Raw genomic sequence first — 17,403 nt, forward strand, 5'->3', positions numbered from 1 at the left:
CTTCCCCTCCCCAGCTAGCAACATACCCAATTCCTTCCCTGAATCCTCTAGCACCTTCTCTTCAATTGATCCTACAAATGAAGATGAATTATCTACAGTCTTCTCATCTTTCTACTCTACTACCTCTCCTCTTTATCCTTTACCCTCACTCTCATAAATCAGTAGAGCTCTGTCTCCTGTGCTCATCCCATCACAACTAAAATATGTTCAGTCTCTCTACTGGTATCTTTCCATCATTATTCAAGCATGCAATGATTGTTCTCATTCTGAAAAAAAAACTAAATTCTGATTTGATTCTCAAATTAGCATCCCATCACTCAGCTCCCGTGTCCCTCCAAGCTACTTGAGAGGCTTACCTACACCCGCTTCAAACTTTCTTGACTCGCACAACCTATTTAACTCACTTCAGTGAGGCGTTTGTCACTGTTTACCATTCTCTTCTCATAAACACTTCTTCTCCTACGTCTTAAGTCCTATCCTGGTTCTCATTCTACTTATCAAATGTATTTTAAGTGTTTATTTGTCTGGATCCACCTCTTCTTCGCTTCCTCTATCAGTTGGAGTACCGCAAGGCTCAGTCCTAGGTCCTCTGCTTTTGTGAATCTATACCACATCTCTGGGCAAACTTACAGTATCGGCTCTTTCAGATTTCAGTACTCATATCTAAGTATCCCCTCCAGATTTGTCACTATCTATGTTGGCCTGCGTTACTGAATGTTTTTTCATCTTGGATGTCATCTTGCCACCTAAAACTGAATCTTCCCAAAACAGAATTAATAATATTTCCACCTGCCAATAGTAGTTACCAACTTGATATCTCTATCACTGTTTATACAGTAACACAACAGTTAACATTGCCCCTCAAGCTCGCTGCCTAGGTGTCATCCTAGACTCTGAACTGTCCTATGTTGCATATATACAATTTGTTTCCAAATCCTGCTACATACTTCTAAAAACATATCCACTATACACCTGTATTTTACACAAGACACTGCAGAAACATGCACTCTTTATCTCCTGCATTGATTATTGCAATTGTCTCCTTATTATCCCCAAAACAGACTTTCACACCTACAATCTAATTTGAATGCATTTGCGAGGCTGATCTTCCTTGCAAAATGTTCATCTTCTATTGCTCTGCCCTGTCAGTCGCTTTGGGGGGAATGCAGTTCAATTCAGAGGGAGCTCCCGTAGCTATTCAATACAACGCGCTGTTTAGGCGGCTAAAGGATTTCCTTTCACACCCCCCTGGGGATGCGAGGAGAAATCTGACAAAAGTGCTGGGCGCGCAGTTGTTTGCCTGCTTAGCACTTCAGAGAACAGCACAAACAGGCTATAACCAGAGTAGAAAGAGAAGTGGGAGACCCCGATGCATGACGGTGCAAGAAAACAAGTACATTAGAGTCTTTAGTTTGAGAAATAGACGCCTCACAAGTCTTCAATTGACAGCTTTGTTAAATAAATGGTACCCGCAAAACGCCAGTGTCAACGTCTACAGTGAAGAGGCGACTCCGGGATGCTGGCCTTCTAGGCAGAGTGACAAAGAAAGAAAAAGCCATATCTGAGACTGGCCAGATTAATATGGGCAAAAGAACACAGACATTGGACAGAGGAAGATTGGAAAAAAGTGTTATGGACAGACAAATCGAAGTTTGAGGTGTTTGTGAATCACACAGAAGAACATTTGTGAGATGCAGAACAACTGAAAAGATGCTGGAAGAGTGCCTGAAGCCATCTGTCAAGCATGGTGGAGGTAATGTGATGGTCCGGGGCTGCTTTGGCGCCGGTAAAGTGGGAGATTTGTACACGGTAAAAGGGATTTTGAATAAGGAAGGTTATCACTCCATTTTGCAACGCCATGCTATACCCTGTGGACAGCGCTTGATTGGAGCCAATTTCCTCCTCCAACAGGACAATGACCCAAAGCACACCTCCAAATTATGCAAGAACTATTTAGAACTATTTAGGGAAGAAGCAGGCAGCTGGTATTCTGTCTGTAATGGAGTGGCCAGCACAGTCACCAGATCTCAACCCCATTGAGCTGTGTGGGAGCAACTTGACCGTATGGTACGCAAAAAGTGCCCCTCAAGCCAATCCAACTTGTGGGAGGTGCTTAAGGAAGTGTGGGGTGAAATTTCTTCAGATTACCTCAACAAATTAACAGCTAGAATGCCAAAGGTCTGCAATGCTGTAATTGCTGCAAAAGGAGCATTCTTTGACTAAAGCAAAGTTTGAAGAACAAAACTATTATTTCAAACAAAAATCATTATTTCTAACCTTGCCAATGTCTTGACAATATGTTCTATTAATTGTGCAACTCGTTTGATAAATAAAAGTCAGTTTTCATGTAAAACACGAAATAGTCTGGGTGACCCCAAACTTTTGACCGGTAGTGTATAATTTTTATATATATATATATATATATATATATATATATATATATATATATATATATATATTAATTTTTTTATTTTATTTTTTTTTAATTAGGTAAAGCAGAGGTGTATGTTCATTTTCTCTTGGTAACATTTTTTTACTGATAAATGAGGGAGAAAAAAAGTTTAGGCAGAGTCTAAAAGATGTTTGTCTGTTTTAATGAACACCTATATTGTTTTAATGAACACCTATATTGTTTTAATGAACACCTATATTGTTTACCAAGGCATTAAGGTATTGATTTAGTTAATACAATTTTTTTTGAGTTTTTACATAACATTCCAGTTGTAGCCATGCAAAGTACTGTTTAAGGCTATTTACACCATATTAGAATAGGAGGTGACTTCAAATCATCCACTAGTTTCATCACTGTGAGTGCATGAACCATACTTGCAACTTTTAAATCTTCCAATTCAGGAGAGTTTACTAGTAAGTGGGTGGGATGTGGGAGGATGACCTACTACTTACAAACTCCCCAAAAATCTGTGAGTCCCCCATACATACTGGGAGAGTAGGTAAGTATAACAAAACCAATAGAAAATGGATATGCTTAAATCAATGTTCAGAGAAACATATTGACCTGGTTACAGAAGAAATTTGCTTCCAATCAAATGGACTATAGTCATAGTCAGCCACAGTTGCCTCATTGTTTCCTGACATTCTCAAAGACTGATTATCCTATATCCTTGCCAAATGATCAGGAGACTAAAATATTTGTGGAACTTTAAAGTTATTGATGAATATTCTCCCAAAATCCTTCCAATGTGGTTTTAAAAGCAACTTTGTTGGGTGCTAAAGGACCTCCATTCCAAAGTGATGACACCCGACCTAGGAGAGTAATAAAATTATATATCTGGCTTTAGCACAGTACAACAAAGTTTCCAGGTTTTAATTGATACTATATCAGTCTGGGGAAGATATGCAATGTGTAGATGCCACTGGAACAGAAACTGAAGCACTTTCTGAAGGAATAAAGGTTCTGGTCTATGTCTACCATTTCTACAGAGATCTTGCAGAGATAGAGTTGATAAAGCATGTGAAAACTGTTAAGGTCAGAATAAGAAATGATCTCCTTGTTACTCTGGTAATTGGCACTGGCTCCTTTTGTGGAAGAATATTAAGACCATTTTGGTTTTCACCAGAAAATCCAGCTAGGGGACTTGAGGGCATATGTTTCTGTATTCTCCAGTTTGTCCCAATAACTATAATTTTGTGTTGCCACATATCGCTGCATTATCAGGGCAGTGTACAGGTTTAGTCTCCCCTATCCAAATATTCCAAAATACGGAATATTCCGAAATACAGAATTGTTTTTAGCATGACTGATAATGAAACCTTTTGATTTTTGATAGTTCAATGTACAGACACACTTTTTAAGGCACAAAATTATTAAACATATTGTATACAATTACCTGCAGGCTGTGTATAAGGTGTATATGAAACATAAATGAATTTCATGTATGTACGCAAGCTTTGAGCCACAAAACTATTGAAAATAGTGTGTAAAGTTTCCTGCAGGCTGTGTGTATAAGGTGTACAGTATATAAAACATAAATGCATTCTGTGTTTAGATGTGGGTCCCATTCCCAAGATGTTTTATTATGGTATGCAAATATTCCACAATATTAAATATTCCGATATCCAAAATACCCCTGGTCCCAAGCATTTTGGATATGGGAGACTCAACCTATATTAACAAAATCATGCTATGATACGGGTTCTCATAGGTGCCTATGAACACATTCCAGGTTCAGACATAGCAGAGCTATGCATGTATGGACATCGGTCCTTGCATGTGCATGCAACCATTACTGGATAGGGATCCTATCGGGGCCAAGCTCCGGAAGACATAGCTTTCAGAGCTTGGTACATTTCATATTTTGGTATCCTCCATAACTATTGGGCTGCTTTTGAATGAAAAATGGTAGGACCACAACAAATACCTCAAACTCTTCTTACATTCAGAAGTATCCTCCAGAAAAAAACAACTGTTTTCGGTGGAGTTTTGTTAAATATGCCCCACAAAATGGTGCTGCTAAATATGCCCCTTTGGATTGCAGTAAAGTTGGTTCAAGGGTCCCCTCAAAAAGATCTTACCAGGCTGCTAATAAATTACCAAAGTACTGTAAGGGAAGCCAAAACATAAAATGTTTTGGCTTTTAGTATTAAGGCACTCATTCAGAGCCGTACGCTCTGAGCAGAGCGCACGCTCTGAATGAGGGCCGGGCTCCAGTTTCATGGAGCGTCCTCCTGGACGCTCGTATAGCTGTGGGTCACCACCCACAGGCTATACGAGCGTGCATTGTGATGGTCGCGATGGTCGAGACCATCGCGACCATCGAATTTGCGAGCCGGAGCCTGCGGTTGAGGTTTTCAACCGCAAGCTCCGGAGTGATTTTGGCTCTATCAGAGCCAAAATCACTCCCACTGACATCACTAGTGATGTCAGTGGGCCGGCTTCTGACGGGAGGCGTTCCCGTGGGAACGCCCCCGTCAGGGAGGCACGCCCCCGGCACGCCCACCAAAGGGGGCGTGCTGTCAATCAACATTGACAGCACGCCCCCTTTGATCGGACACAACGAGCGAAGGACTTTCCTTCGCTCGTCGCGTCTGGCGCATGCGCACGACGGAGCTCCCTCCGTCGTGCGCATGCTCAGTCCATAACATCGACCCACTTGCGAGCGGACAGCCGCTCGCGAGTGGGTCTGAATCAGGCCCTAAGTTTTATTTTCACATACAATATGGGCTGCAATAAAAGTTTCAGTAACCACAGTCAAATAACCCCTTTCATCATATTTTTTCTTTAAGTCTGTGCAGAATGTTTTCCATTTGCATCCATATTTTAATACCATTGCCAGCATACTGTGCGTAACATGATTACAGGAAAATACATCTAAAATACTAAGTAATACAGTTTACTACCAATTAGTCGTTATATTTGTGATATTTTTAAGTATTCAAAATTCTCAGTGTCTAGACTAATGCTGGGTACACACTATGCAATTATCGGGCCGATCAGCTGATAATTGTATAGTGTGTATGCAGGAGCGTTGGCCAATAAATATCTTCAAACGGGTGTGATATGTATTACCGCCGGGCGCATGGTTGGCGGTTCAATTCCCGACAACGGAGGAAATCCCGATCGTCCTAAAGTATTTACTAACCTAACCCTCCTTAGGGGTGCCTAACCCTAACCTCCCCCCCCTGTGCCTAACCCCCCCTCTAAGTGCCTAAACCTAACCCTCCCTTCCCCGCTGCCTAAACCTTAGTCCCTCGGGGGAGTGCCTAGCCCTAACCTCCCCCCGGGGGGGTGCCTAACCCTCCCTCCCCATAAGCCTAACCCTAACCTCCCAGGGGGGTGCCTAACCCTAAGTCCCCCCCGGGAGCCCTAACCCTCCCCCCCTGCGGCTGTCCGCTGCAGCGCCCTGCATCCGCTCAATCGGGATGCCGGGCGCCGGTCTCCCTTCGTCTGGCAAATTACAGGCGTCTACATTTAGATGCCTGTCATTTGTCCCTAGTCAGGATAAAGCAGTCTGGAAGCCGGCGGTCGGCATTTAGACCATCGGGTTCCAGACTACATCCCCTTCAAACGCTCTGGTCAGACCGAGGAGTTAGGAACTGATGGCCTGCACAACAAATTTTGTTCCCGACCTCCCGTTCCCATTGAAGATATCACTCACTTATCTAAAAATTTCTCAGTATGTATGGGTGCACAGTGATCCGATAATCGCTCTGTGGGTTAGATATCGGATTGTTCCCCATTGGCGCAGTCTCCTTTTTTATTTAGAAGTTGTCTTTTCCTTTTGGAACTATTGGCAATTGGTCCTTCAGACTTGCTGCAAGTGGAGACCATCAAAATATTTTTATATAGACCAATTTTTTAAAATCAGTTTATAGAACTTTTAACCAGTGTCTAATTAGTGCCAGGATCTGGGGTAGTTTTTTTTATCCCTTGTGTATGTTTATCGGAGGTACAGAATTTGTTTGCAGATGTGTCCCAGCTTAACACAAGAGTCACAGTACACCCACTTAGCTGATAATTAACCAGGCTGTGATCGATGGCTGAGGGCTCTGGCTCAGTTAGGTACGTTGAACACATTAATAGCTCCGGTGAAAATTGTTTTCAGGTCATGTACTTGGTTGCATGGGTTGAGCTGCCTCACTGTTTTTGTAATGTCAGTCTTGCAAATAATAAATACCCAACTTTGTATGCTTGTCAATTCCAAATCAATGTTGCAAAATCTACAGCAATTGGCAAAGGGATGATCAGCTGAAATGTCATTTAACTGGTCCCTCTCAGTGTAACTCTCCCAAATGTACTTTTATGTGCGTCTACTAAGTAAATTGCCACTGTGCAACCTTCAGAGGAAAAGATTTTCACATCTTGCTAGAGGCAGACAATCATTGCTAAAAATAAACCATGTTCACAGGGGAAATTGAAAGTACTTATGTGCTTGTTAAACTGTTGCTGTTGCTTCAAATCACTGATATCGAGAGAAACTTCTGTCATTTGTCCCGAGAAATATAATGCATACAAAGCATGTATGCAGTTAACATGGATATATATGTCTTTGTAGAAGCACACAGCAATCTGATAAAAGCGTGTGATTTATCATTTCAATTATGTTGTTTAATAAGGGCATGCATCATCGGTTGAGCTTATTGCGTATTTATTGCTGTCTACAACCATAACCTATTTGCACTGTTTGTATCACAGCAAAGCTAAGTGCTGAGATTTGAGATGTTAGCGAACCCAGGGACAGATCACTGGGCTCTCATTACCCTTTGCAAACTACATGAGTTAACTTGCAACTGTAACCTAAATGTGAATTAAGTTTTATTTCAGCAACAGCAGTATAGGACAAAAAAGTTCTGGGCCAGCAACTGCATCTGTGCATGCAGTTACAATGGCTCCGGCGGCTGACTTCAGTCGGACATTCTGAGTAACCATAGAGTTTTTCAGAGAATCAATGGTGTAACCAATGGTGCATCTTTATTTGCAAGCAGCAGATCAGAGACACAGCCTATGGGCGTCTCTACAAGTCCCGGAAGCTGCCACATTTGCATGTTTTCGCAGAACCGCTGCATACAGAATCGCAGTCTCAACAGGATTTGTATACACCTCTGAATCAGGCCAAAAGTGTCATGCACAGAGCCCAGCAGATTGGGGAGAAGAGATGGGAGAGACAGCAGCCCGAAGGTACGAATATCAACAGTGAAACAAGTGAATGGACCTTATATTAGTGGATTATATTTTTATTTAAAATATTTACATTTAGATTTCCCCTTCAGTATCCTATTAAAAAAGGCATTGAAAAGTCATAGCTGTGTCATGCATGCCGATAATCTGCCTGCAAGAAGTTGAGTGTTGATAGATTTAGTACAAAACCTGTAAGGTGGGGAATCTTCAATTCAAAGGTGCTATCATCAGATGATGTACAGGGTCATGTGTCACATGCAGAGAGGGAGAATGATAGTAAAGTCAAAGTTATTATCCAGGAAATCGATACTAGGACAGAGAAACACATACAGTTCTGGTGTGCAAATTACTTGCTTCTGTTGAGTATTCTTGCAAAAGTGGAAACTAAATGTTAGCATGGTGCTAAATAGTTATTAGGTGGTGATTGTTTCCTGGAATAAGAAGGAGTTGTTTTTTTTATATTATGTATGTATTTATGTGTGTGTGTGTGTATATATATATATATGTATATATGTAGTGTTCACTCTAGGATTTTTTTTAGGACAGGGTGCAGACTACCGAGGAGGGCACATTTTTCAGTCGGGAGGGCACATTTTTCAGTCGGGAGGGCACATTTTAAATGACAAAGGTAACGTTTTCTACATAATGCTTAAGCAGAAAGTGTTGACATACCAAATTATGTACAAAGACACCCGGATGCTTATTCTTTCAATCCTTTTGTTTTTAATGCTCACTGATTTTAAAGCACACATGTTTTTGAAAGTGAAGACTTGCATACAATAATAAAAGTATATAATTTAGAGATTTTAATTACCAATGTAGTTTTACTTACTGTACCACTAACAATTTTCTTCAAAATAAAGCAATAGCACCATCTCCATGTAGTTTGTGCTGCTCATCTAATGTCCTACAGTATGTTGCAGCATGGGATCTGTAGTGCAGAGGAAGTGATAGCTGTTTATCACAGAAGGGTCCAACTCTTTATCCAGGGTCAGCTGGATGTGTCTGTGTCACTGGCATTATTTCCCTTGTAGGGGCAACGCAAAAGCTGAAAAAGAGAATCATACATTAACTCAATGCATATTACCAGAGTCCTTTTGTACTCAGTTCACAGTTCCTCAAAGCACAGCTTATTCTTTTGAGAAGATCTTGATCTTTTTTGTTCATAATTCTTTCACATAAAATGAAGGTGTGCTTTGTAGAACTAAGAAGCAAGTGCAAAAAGGACTCTGATAACATGATTTCAGGACATATTTAGGGCCATACATCCTCCATCTAGCAATTTCCCCCCACTTTAGTCTCAATACTCACCAGTGTAAACATGAAAATGGCAGTCTCCACAGGCTGGGCTCCTTGTAGCTTGGGTGGGTCAGGTCAGATGCACTGTGTTCGCTTTTAGCAGGGAGAGTGCAGATTTGCAAGATGATGACCACGGAAGGGTCCAACTCTTTATCCAGGGTCAGCAGGATGTGTCCATGTCACTGGCATTATTTCCCTTGTAAGGGCAACGCAAAAGCTGAAAAAGAGAATCATCCATTAACTCAATGCATATTACCAGAGTCCTTTTGTACTAGATTCACAGTTACTCAAAGCACAGCTTATTCTTTTGAGAAGATCTTGATCTTTTTTGTCCTCCATCTAGCAATTTCCCCCCACTTTAGTCTCAATACTCACCAGTGTAAACATGAAAATGGCAGTCTCCACAGGCTGGGCTCCTTGTAGCTTGGGTGGGTCAGGTCAGATGCACTGTGTTCGCTTTTAGCAGGGAATCTAGATTTCAGGCGTTTCTGGTGATATAGTGTGGTGGGTGGCCAGCGTTGACTGGGTAGAAGAAAAGATTCTTCTTTTTTTTTTCATCCAGTGCCTCACAGCCTCTCTCAAGTTTACCTTGCCATTCAGCTTTATGGCTAATAAACTGTTCACATTTTCCACCTTGAGACGATTTCTGTGTTCAGTTAAGATCAACTTCACTTGTGAAAAAGTCCTTTCTATTTCTGCAGTTGAGAGTGGAAGAACACAGCCAATTCCAACAAGATTCTGGATGTGAGGAAATGCTACTCCAACTGTGTCTTCAGATTTTTCCAAAGTGTTGTACAGGTTGACTAAGGATAATCTTTCATCATCAGAATTGTCGTCTTCATTTTCCAGGAACACAGACTTAAAATCTTCCCATTGTGATAATAAAAGGTCTTCATCCAAGTGATAAAATTCTGCAAGCTGTGCCATCTCAGCCACACCATAAAATCCAACACCTTCTCCAGTATTAAGATGTCTCATATCTAAGACACTTAACAAATTAAGTGTAGAAACATTCTGCATCCTCTCGGAAATATTTTCAACCAAGAGAGCTAAGAAACATCTTGCAAAATTACAGTTTGGTGCCGATATAGGAGCCTCAATTCCAATTTTTCTTGCATTATTTTCAAGGTTCCGACAAAACTGACCCCCAGGCTTCCGTTTTACAATTTTTAAAGCAGCAAGTGTAGTGGAAACATTGCTATGTATGGTAGCTAGATCGACATCTCGTCTTTCAAAAATCAACACAAGTTTAGAAAGTAGGCTCAGGACGTCACACAGGAAATGAATAAGTTGAAAAAAATGAAAATGTTTTAAATGTTTCAGAAGTCCTTCTGCATTTGGACAATTCAAAACCGTTGCAGTCTTTGACTGTCCACTTACAACCGCATTTTCTAAATCCACAATGATAGATTGATAATTAATTCGTATTGAATTAATTGCATTTTCATGTGATAGCCATCTTCTGTGGCTCGCCTTTTTTATTTTGGTACCTTTGCATTTACTAAATATTTTTTGTATTTCAGCCAAGCTATTGCTTCTGACAGAGCTGTATTTGTAATATTTGTAAATGCTGGTTAATACCTCGTCCATTTTGACAAATGGTTCCAAAGACTCAAAGGTATTCTTAATTGCAAGAGCTAAACGGTGGTTATGACAATGGATTGAAATAACCTTATCGTTTTTGGTCTTTGTTTTGGCAGCTACACCATCACGTTTACCAACCATTGAACTGGCGCCATCACTTCCAAATCCAACTAATTTCTCATACCCTCCACATTCTTCTACAGTCTGTGAAAGAGCATTGAAAATAGTTTCAGATTTTCCATCTGGAATTTCAGTATCGCAAATAAAGGACACTGTGACTTCTACTTCTTTAATATATTTTGCAGCAGTAGCCAAGTGCTTTCTGTTGCTGACGTCTGTGGTTTCATCAATCATTATTGAATAGGATGGACTCTTCTGTAAAGACAGCATAACTTGCTGTTTTTGAACACTGGCCATTGAGTTAACAAATTCATTAACTGTTTGGTAGCTTGTGTATAATGCATTTTTAGCTTTTTTAAGGGGAGCTAAAACAGGAGATTTTAACTCTTCAATGCAAAAATCAATAAATGGTTTAAAAATAGTTGTATGTGGTATATTATGTTCAATAAGAAACTCCAGACACTTCATAGCATATTCAACAGCTTTAAATTCTTCAGACTCTGGTCTATTTTTTCGGTTCTGTGAGGCTTCTGCACTTAAAGGGATCATTTCTGTTTGCATTGCCACTTTATGCATTTCAGAAACAGAGTGCCCCTTGATTTTGTCAAACCTTACTGTGCACATTCCATTATTCATCCATGGAGATTTATTGTATTTGTTATCATTACTTAGGTGTTTGGAGCACAGTTGGCAGATTAAACTCTCTCTGTCACCATTTCTTTTTTACAAAGAAGCCATGGGAATGTTTTTTTCCATTTTTTTTGGTATCCAACTTTGTTTTTTTGTTTTTTTTTTGAGAAGTGCTGTCCACAAGGTAATTTATTGTGTCTGTGTCATCACTAAAAGAGCACCGTTCTTCTAATAGCTCAACCAAAGAGTCGTTCTCTAAATTCTGTTCACAGTTGGCCAATAAAACTGTGGATTGAGAAGGCACATCTGGATCTATATTATCCTCATTTTCATTGATTTCACATGAAATCAATATTGGATCATTCAGATTGATATTTGTGTTTACTGTTGTCAATGAATTTGATGTGGAAATGATTTCATCATCTGCGTTTGCAGAGGTGCTGGGTACAGGATCTGGCTCTGCTACATTTGTTTTCTGCAATTAATATATATATTAATGATGATTACTTATTTTCTGATTTCAGCAATGAAATCATTTACAGAGCTTTTAAAATATAGTGTCGAAAATCTGTGTTCTTACCTTTATTCCTGAAAACATATAACTTATTTTCAAAATTTCCGTCCTATTTCATTGGTTTTTTTTTTGATGTTCCTTAAGTTTTCTTTTAACAGTAGGCATGTTTTCTACTGTAAAGGAAATGGGGAAGAGAGTTTTAGGATACACCCTGACCACTAACCCTGAGAACAACTGACCACTGACACAGTACACGCCTGGTACTCACCTTAGACGACTTGAGGAGACTGCGTGGAGCCCAGCTGTGGAAAGAAGTAGTTGGAGCCTGGAGCCGCTGCTTTGGATCTTATGGTGTGAAGCCCGAGGAGCGCCAGGAGGTCAGAGATGCAAGGACGGAAGTGCCAGTTCAATTGGTTGGTAAACGTGATGGTGTACAGGTGAGAATAGGAGTTGCGCCTTGTGTAGAATAAAAAATAAAAAAGCTCAACACACCCTGACCACTAACCCTGAGAACAACTGACCACTGACACAGTACACGCCTGGTACTCACCTTAGACGAGTTGAGGAGACTGCGTGGAGCCCAGCTGTGGAGAGAAGTAGTTGGAGCCTGGAGCCGCTGCTTTGGATCTTATGGTGTGAAGCCCGAGGAGCGCCAGCAGTCAGATGTAATTCTCACATTCAGAAACTTGTATGCAGAAACACCTGCGTACTTTTGCTCTCAACAGGATTATGTGAAAGGATTGTTTCACAATTAACAATTTAAAAAATGTTTCCTACAAAAAAATTTAAAAAATAAAAGGATTAATTTTAAAATAAACAAATGAGAATTTATTTTGTATGATTAAAAGAGGATTATGGCCAGGTGTTCCAATTATAACATACAGAAGTTTTGAACATAATCATTATTGGCCCACAATTCATAAATCATTCATGACTAAACAAGGTGCAATAAAAAGAAGAGAAATTTATAAAACTAGTTATGTCATAATTTTTCATGCTGTCTTGACTTAACAGTTGATCAAATCATTAATAGCATGATGTATCGATCATCAAATAATTTGGCGAGCATGGATGATGTAATGGTTAACATTACATACTAATTGACTGCACAGTTTTGGAATATTGGCCCTAATGTCTGGAGTTTATATATTCTCCCCATGCCTTGCATGGGTTTCCGAACTGGCACTACGGTTTGGCCTCCAGCAAACCAGAAATTTAGGGCCTGATTCAGACCCACTCGCGAGCGCTGAACGCTTGTAAGCAGGTCAATGTTGGCCCAGTGCGCATGCGCGAGCCCCGGATAGCAACGGGCAAACCATCGATCCTGGTCTAGTACCGAAGGGGGCATGCTGTCGCTGTTGAGTGACAGCACGCCCCCTTTGGTGGGCGTGCCTGCCCAGACGGAGGTTTTCCCATGTGAACGCCTACCGTCTGGGGCCGGGCCCACTGACATCACAAGTGATGACAGTGGGAGTGCTTTCGGCTCTGTTTGAGCCGACAGCACTCTAGGGCTTGTGTCAACGAGACCCTACCACAAGGGTCTCGTCGCAAGCCCGATGGTCGCGATGGTCTTGACCATCGCGACCATCTTCCTGGCCGCTCGCTATACCTCTGGGTGGTCACCCACAGCTATACGAACGGCCAGGAAGCCGCTCTAAAAATCAAGATGGAAGGCCCTGATTCAGAGCGAGCGTTCTGTCATAGCGTCCGGCTCTGAATCAGGGCCCTAGTTTTCTCTTGACAAAAGTTAACCCTAGGGGCTAAATTTACTAAAGTGAGAGTATTTAGAAGTGAGTTTTAGAAGTGATGTTGCCCATAGCAACCAAAAATAAAAAATAAATTATACAAAATTAAATATAAGAAGGCACAAGGCACATTTTAAAGATATGGGGGGACAAGGCACATACTAAAGATTTGGGGGCACAAGGCACATATTTAAAACAAGGAGGCACAAGGCACATATTTAAAACAAGGAGGCACAAGGTACATAATTAAAACAAGGAGGCACAAGGCACATATTTAAAACAAGGGGCACGATTCAATTCAGCGCGATGTAAATAGCGCCGGGAGATAGCTCCCGGAGCTATTCAATTCATCGCGCTGTTAGGTCGGGGAAGGCTCGTTATCGCGCCTTAAACAGGGTGTTTAGGCGAGATAACGGGCATTCCCCGACCTAACTTCCCGGCGCGTCGGGATTTCTTCTCTCATCCCCGGAGGGATGAGAGAAAAAATCATTAGTCGGACTTGTCAGCGCGGTGTATTGAATAGCTGCGGGAGCTCACTCCCGGAACTATTTACATCGCGCTGAATAGAATCGAGCCCAAGGAGGCACAAAGCACATATTAAAAATAAGGGGGGACAACTTGTCCCCCCTTATTTTTAGTATGTGCCTTGTCCCCCCATATTTTTAATATGTGCCTTGTCCCCCCATATTTTTAATATGTACCTTGCAAGAAGGCACATATTAAAAATAAGGGGGGACAAGGCACATATTAAAAATTAGGGGGCACAAGGCACATATTTAAAATAAGGAGGCACAAGGCACATATTAAAATACAGAGGCACAAAGGCACATATTAAAAATAAGGATGGCACATATTAAAGATAAGGGGGCACAATGCACATATTAAAAATAAGGAGGCACAAGGCACATACTAAAGATAAGGAGGCACAAGGCACATATTTAAAAGAAGGAGGCACAAGGCACATATTTGAAACAAGGAGGCACAAGGCACATATTAAAGATAAGGAGGCACAAAGCACATATTAAAAATAAGGGGGGATAACTTGTCCCCACTTATTTTTAATATGTGCCTTATGACGTGGCACATATTAAAAATAATGGAGGACAAGTCACATATTAAAAATTAGGGGGGACAAGGCACACACTAAAGATAAGGGGGCACACGGCACATATTAAAAATAAGGAAGCACAAGGCACATATTAAAATAAGGAGGCACATGGCACATATTAAAAATAAGGGGAGACAACTTGTCCCCCCTTATTTTTAATACGTGCCATGTTACCCCTTATTTTTAATATGTGCCTCGTCCCCCCTTACCTTTTAATATATGCCTTTTGCCTCCTTATTTTTAATAAGTGCCTTGTCCCCCCTTATTTTTAAAATGAGCCTTGTCCCCCCTTATCTTTAATGTGTGCCTTGTGCCTCCTTATGTTTAATATGTGACTTGTCCTTCCTTATTTTTAATATGTGCCACGTCATAAGGCACATATTAAAAATAAGGGAGGACAAAGCACATATTAAAAATTAGGGGGCACAAGGCAAATATTAAAAATAAGAAGGCACTTATTAAAATAAGGAGGCACAAGGCACATATTAAAAATAAGGGGGGACAAGGCCCATATTAAACATAAGGGGGCACAAGGAGCATATTAAAGATAAGGGGGCACCGGGCACTTTATATAGTAAACATAGTGCTCATGGCAGCACTAAATTTTAAAGGTATACCTAGATAAGTTAGCATTTAGCACTGGATAAAGTGGCTGGTCCGTTGAGTGAAGCAGCAGCAGCTTTAGCTGAACTGCTCAAGCCGCTGCGGAGCTGATCCGAAAATGGCCACCAAAAGGGTGAGGTCTCCCTTTATAATTTCAATAAGACAGGAGGGCTGGGTTTGCTTCGGCGGGAGAGGCAAACCCAGCCCTCCTGTCTCTTACCAGATACTACAGCGTCCAATCGGCGACGCACAATACGCACGGGGAGCGAGCGTCAGCCGGAGATAGCTGACAGCTATGTGAGCTGTGACAGCTCAGCAGCCTGTCAGCGCTGCGGGGCGCGGGAAACAAGGTAAGAGGTCACTAAGAGGACAGCAGGGTGCTGGGGTGCGATAAAAGGGTCAGGGCGCTTTTGGCTATTAAAAAAAGGGGCGGGGCGCGGCGTCCCGCGATAGAAGCCTAGCGTGAACGCTATATATGTATGTACAGGTTGAGTCTCCCATATCCAAAATGCTTGGGACCAGGGGTATTTTGGATATCGGAATATTCCGTTGTTTGGATTATCAGCAAACCATAAAGAAATGTCTTGGGAATGGGACCCAAATCTAAACACAGAATGCATTTATGTTCTACATACACCTTATACACCCTGCCTGCAGGTCATTTTACACAAAATTATTACAAATATTGTATATCAAAAACAGTTTGTGTATATACATGAAATTCATTTATAGAAAATGTAATGTGTGTGCTATGCGCTTGAAGTGTAAAAAGCTGCTCAATAATATATACAATAGAAATAAAATTCAAGATCAAGCGCTTCTAAATGGCTCTAGAAAAGACAGACTTTAATAAATATATTCCTACCGCAATATACGTGGAATAAATGCATGTGATGTTTATAGTCTTTTCAGACTAATTCCCACTCCTCCAATTAGTCTGAAAAGACTATAAACATCACATGCATTTATTCCACGTATATTGCGTTAAGAATATATTTATTAAAGTCTGTCTTTTCTAGAGCTATTTAGAAGCGCTTGATCTTGAATTTTATTTCTATGAAATTCATTTATGTTTCATAGACACCTTATACACACAGCCTGAAGGTTATTTTATACTATATTTTAATTATTTTGTGCTTTAAACAAAGTTTGTGTACATTGAACCATCAGAAGCAAAGTTTTCACTTTCTCAGTCATGCTAAAAATATTCCGTATTTCGGAATATTTGGATACGGGAGACTCAACCTGTATATGTATATATATTGTGGCAGTATCACCAGAGGTGGCACTGGTGAGCAGCAGATTCTGTGTGGGGCAGGGGAGATTTTCTGTTCTTGTTTCCTGACTATCATGCTGAAGTAATGCACCATTTCCTTTAGTTTACTGGAATGCCATGTGTGGACCCTCATTAAGCACCTAAACACTGCACCAATCCACCCTCTGCCGAGCAAACTAACCCCAAGCCGTCACTATATATATATATATATATATATATATATATATACTGTGTGTGTGTATATATATATATATATATATATATATATATGTGTGTGTATGTATGTATGTATATATATATATATATATGTACACACACACACACCTGACAAGCGCTAGATATTTTTCCTTGGTTTCTCACCAATAATTTGATGACCATTAAATAATTACGGATAATAGGTACCAATATAGAGGTGAGGGATGATTTACAAAGTACACCAACTTGATTATTCTATATATATACACAGTCAGGTGCATAAATATTGGGACATTGACAGAATTTTCATATTTTGGCCTCTATTCACCACCACAATGGCTTTGACATGAAACAAACAAGATGTGCTTTAACTGCAGACTTTCAGATTTAATTTGAGGGTAATTACATCCAAATCAGGTGAACGGTGTAAGAATTACAACGGTTTCTATATGTGCCTCCCACTTTTTAAGGGGCCAAAAGTAATGGGACTATCAATTCAAAAGCTATTTAATGGACAGGTGTGGGCTATTCCCTCGTTATTTCATTATCAATTAAGCAGGTAAAAGGTCTGGAGTTGATTCTAGGTGTGACATTTGCATTTGGAATCAGTTGCTGTCGACTCTCAATATGAGATCCAAAGAGCTGTCACTATCAGTGAAGCAAGCCATCATTAGGCTGAAAAATCAAAACAAA

The 17,403-nt window shown here is 40.5% G+C and overlaps 1 protein-coding gene and 1 pseudogene across 3 annotated transcripts in view; one reads left to right on the forward strand and one right to left on the reverse strand.

The window, feature by feature from the left end:
* The window catches only part of METTL22 (methyltransferase 22, Kin17 lysine), a 179,877-nt gene that overhangs the window by 80,896 nt on the left and 81,578 nt on the right, over positions 1-17,403 (forward strand). The gene's annotated exons all lie outside the window — the stretch shown is intronic.
* LOC148534541 (zinc finger protein 862-like) lies at positions 9,407-11,948 on the reverse strand (annotated as a pseudogene).

Source organism: Taudactylus pleione, unplaced genomic scaffold (assembly GCF_031769625.1).
Source record: "Taudactylus pleione unplaced genomic scaffold, aTauple2 ptg000066l, whole genome shotgun sequence".
NCBI lineage: Eukaryota > Metazoa > Chordata > Amphibia > Anura > Myobatrachidae > Taudactylus > Taudactylus pleione.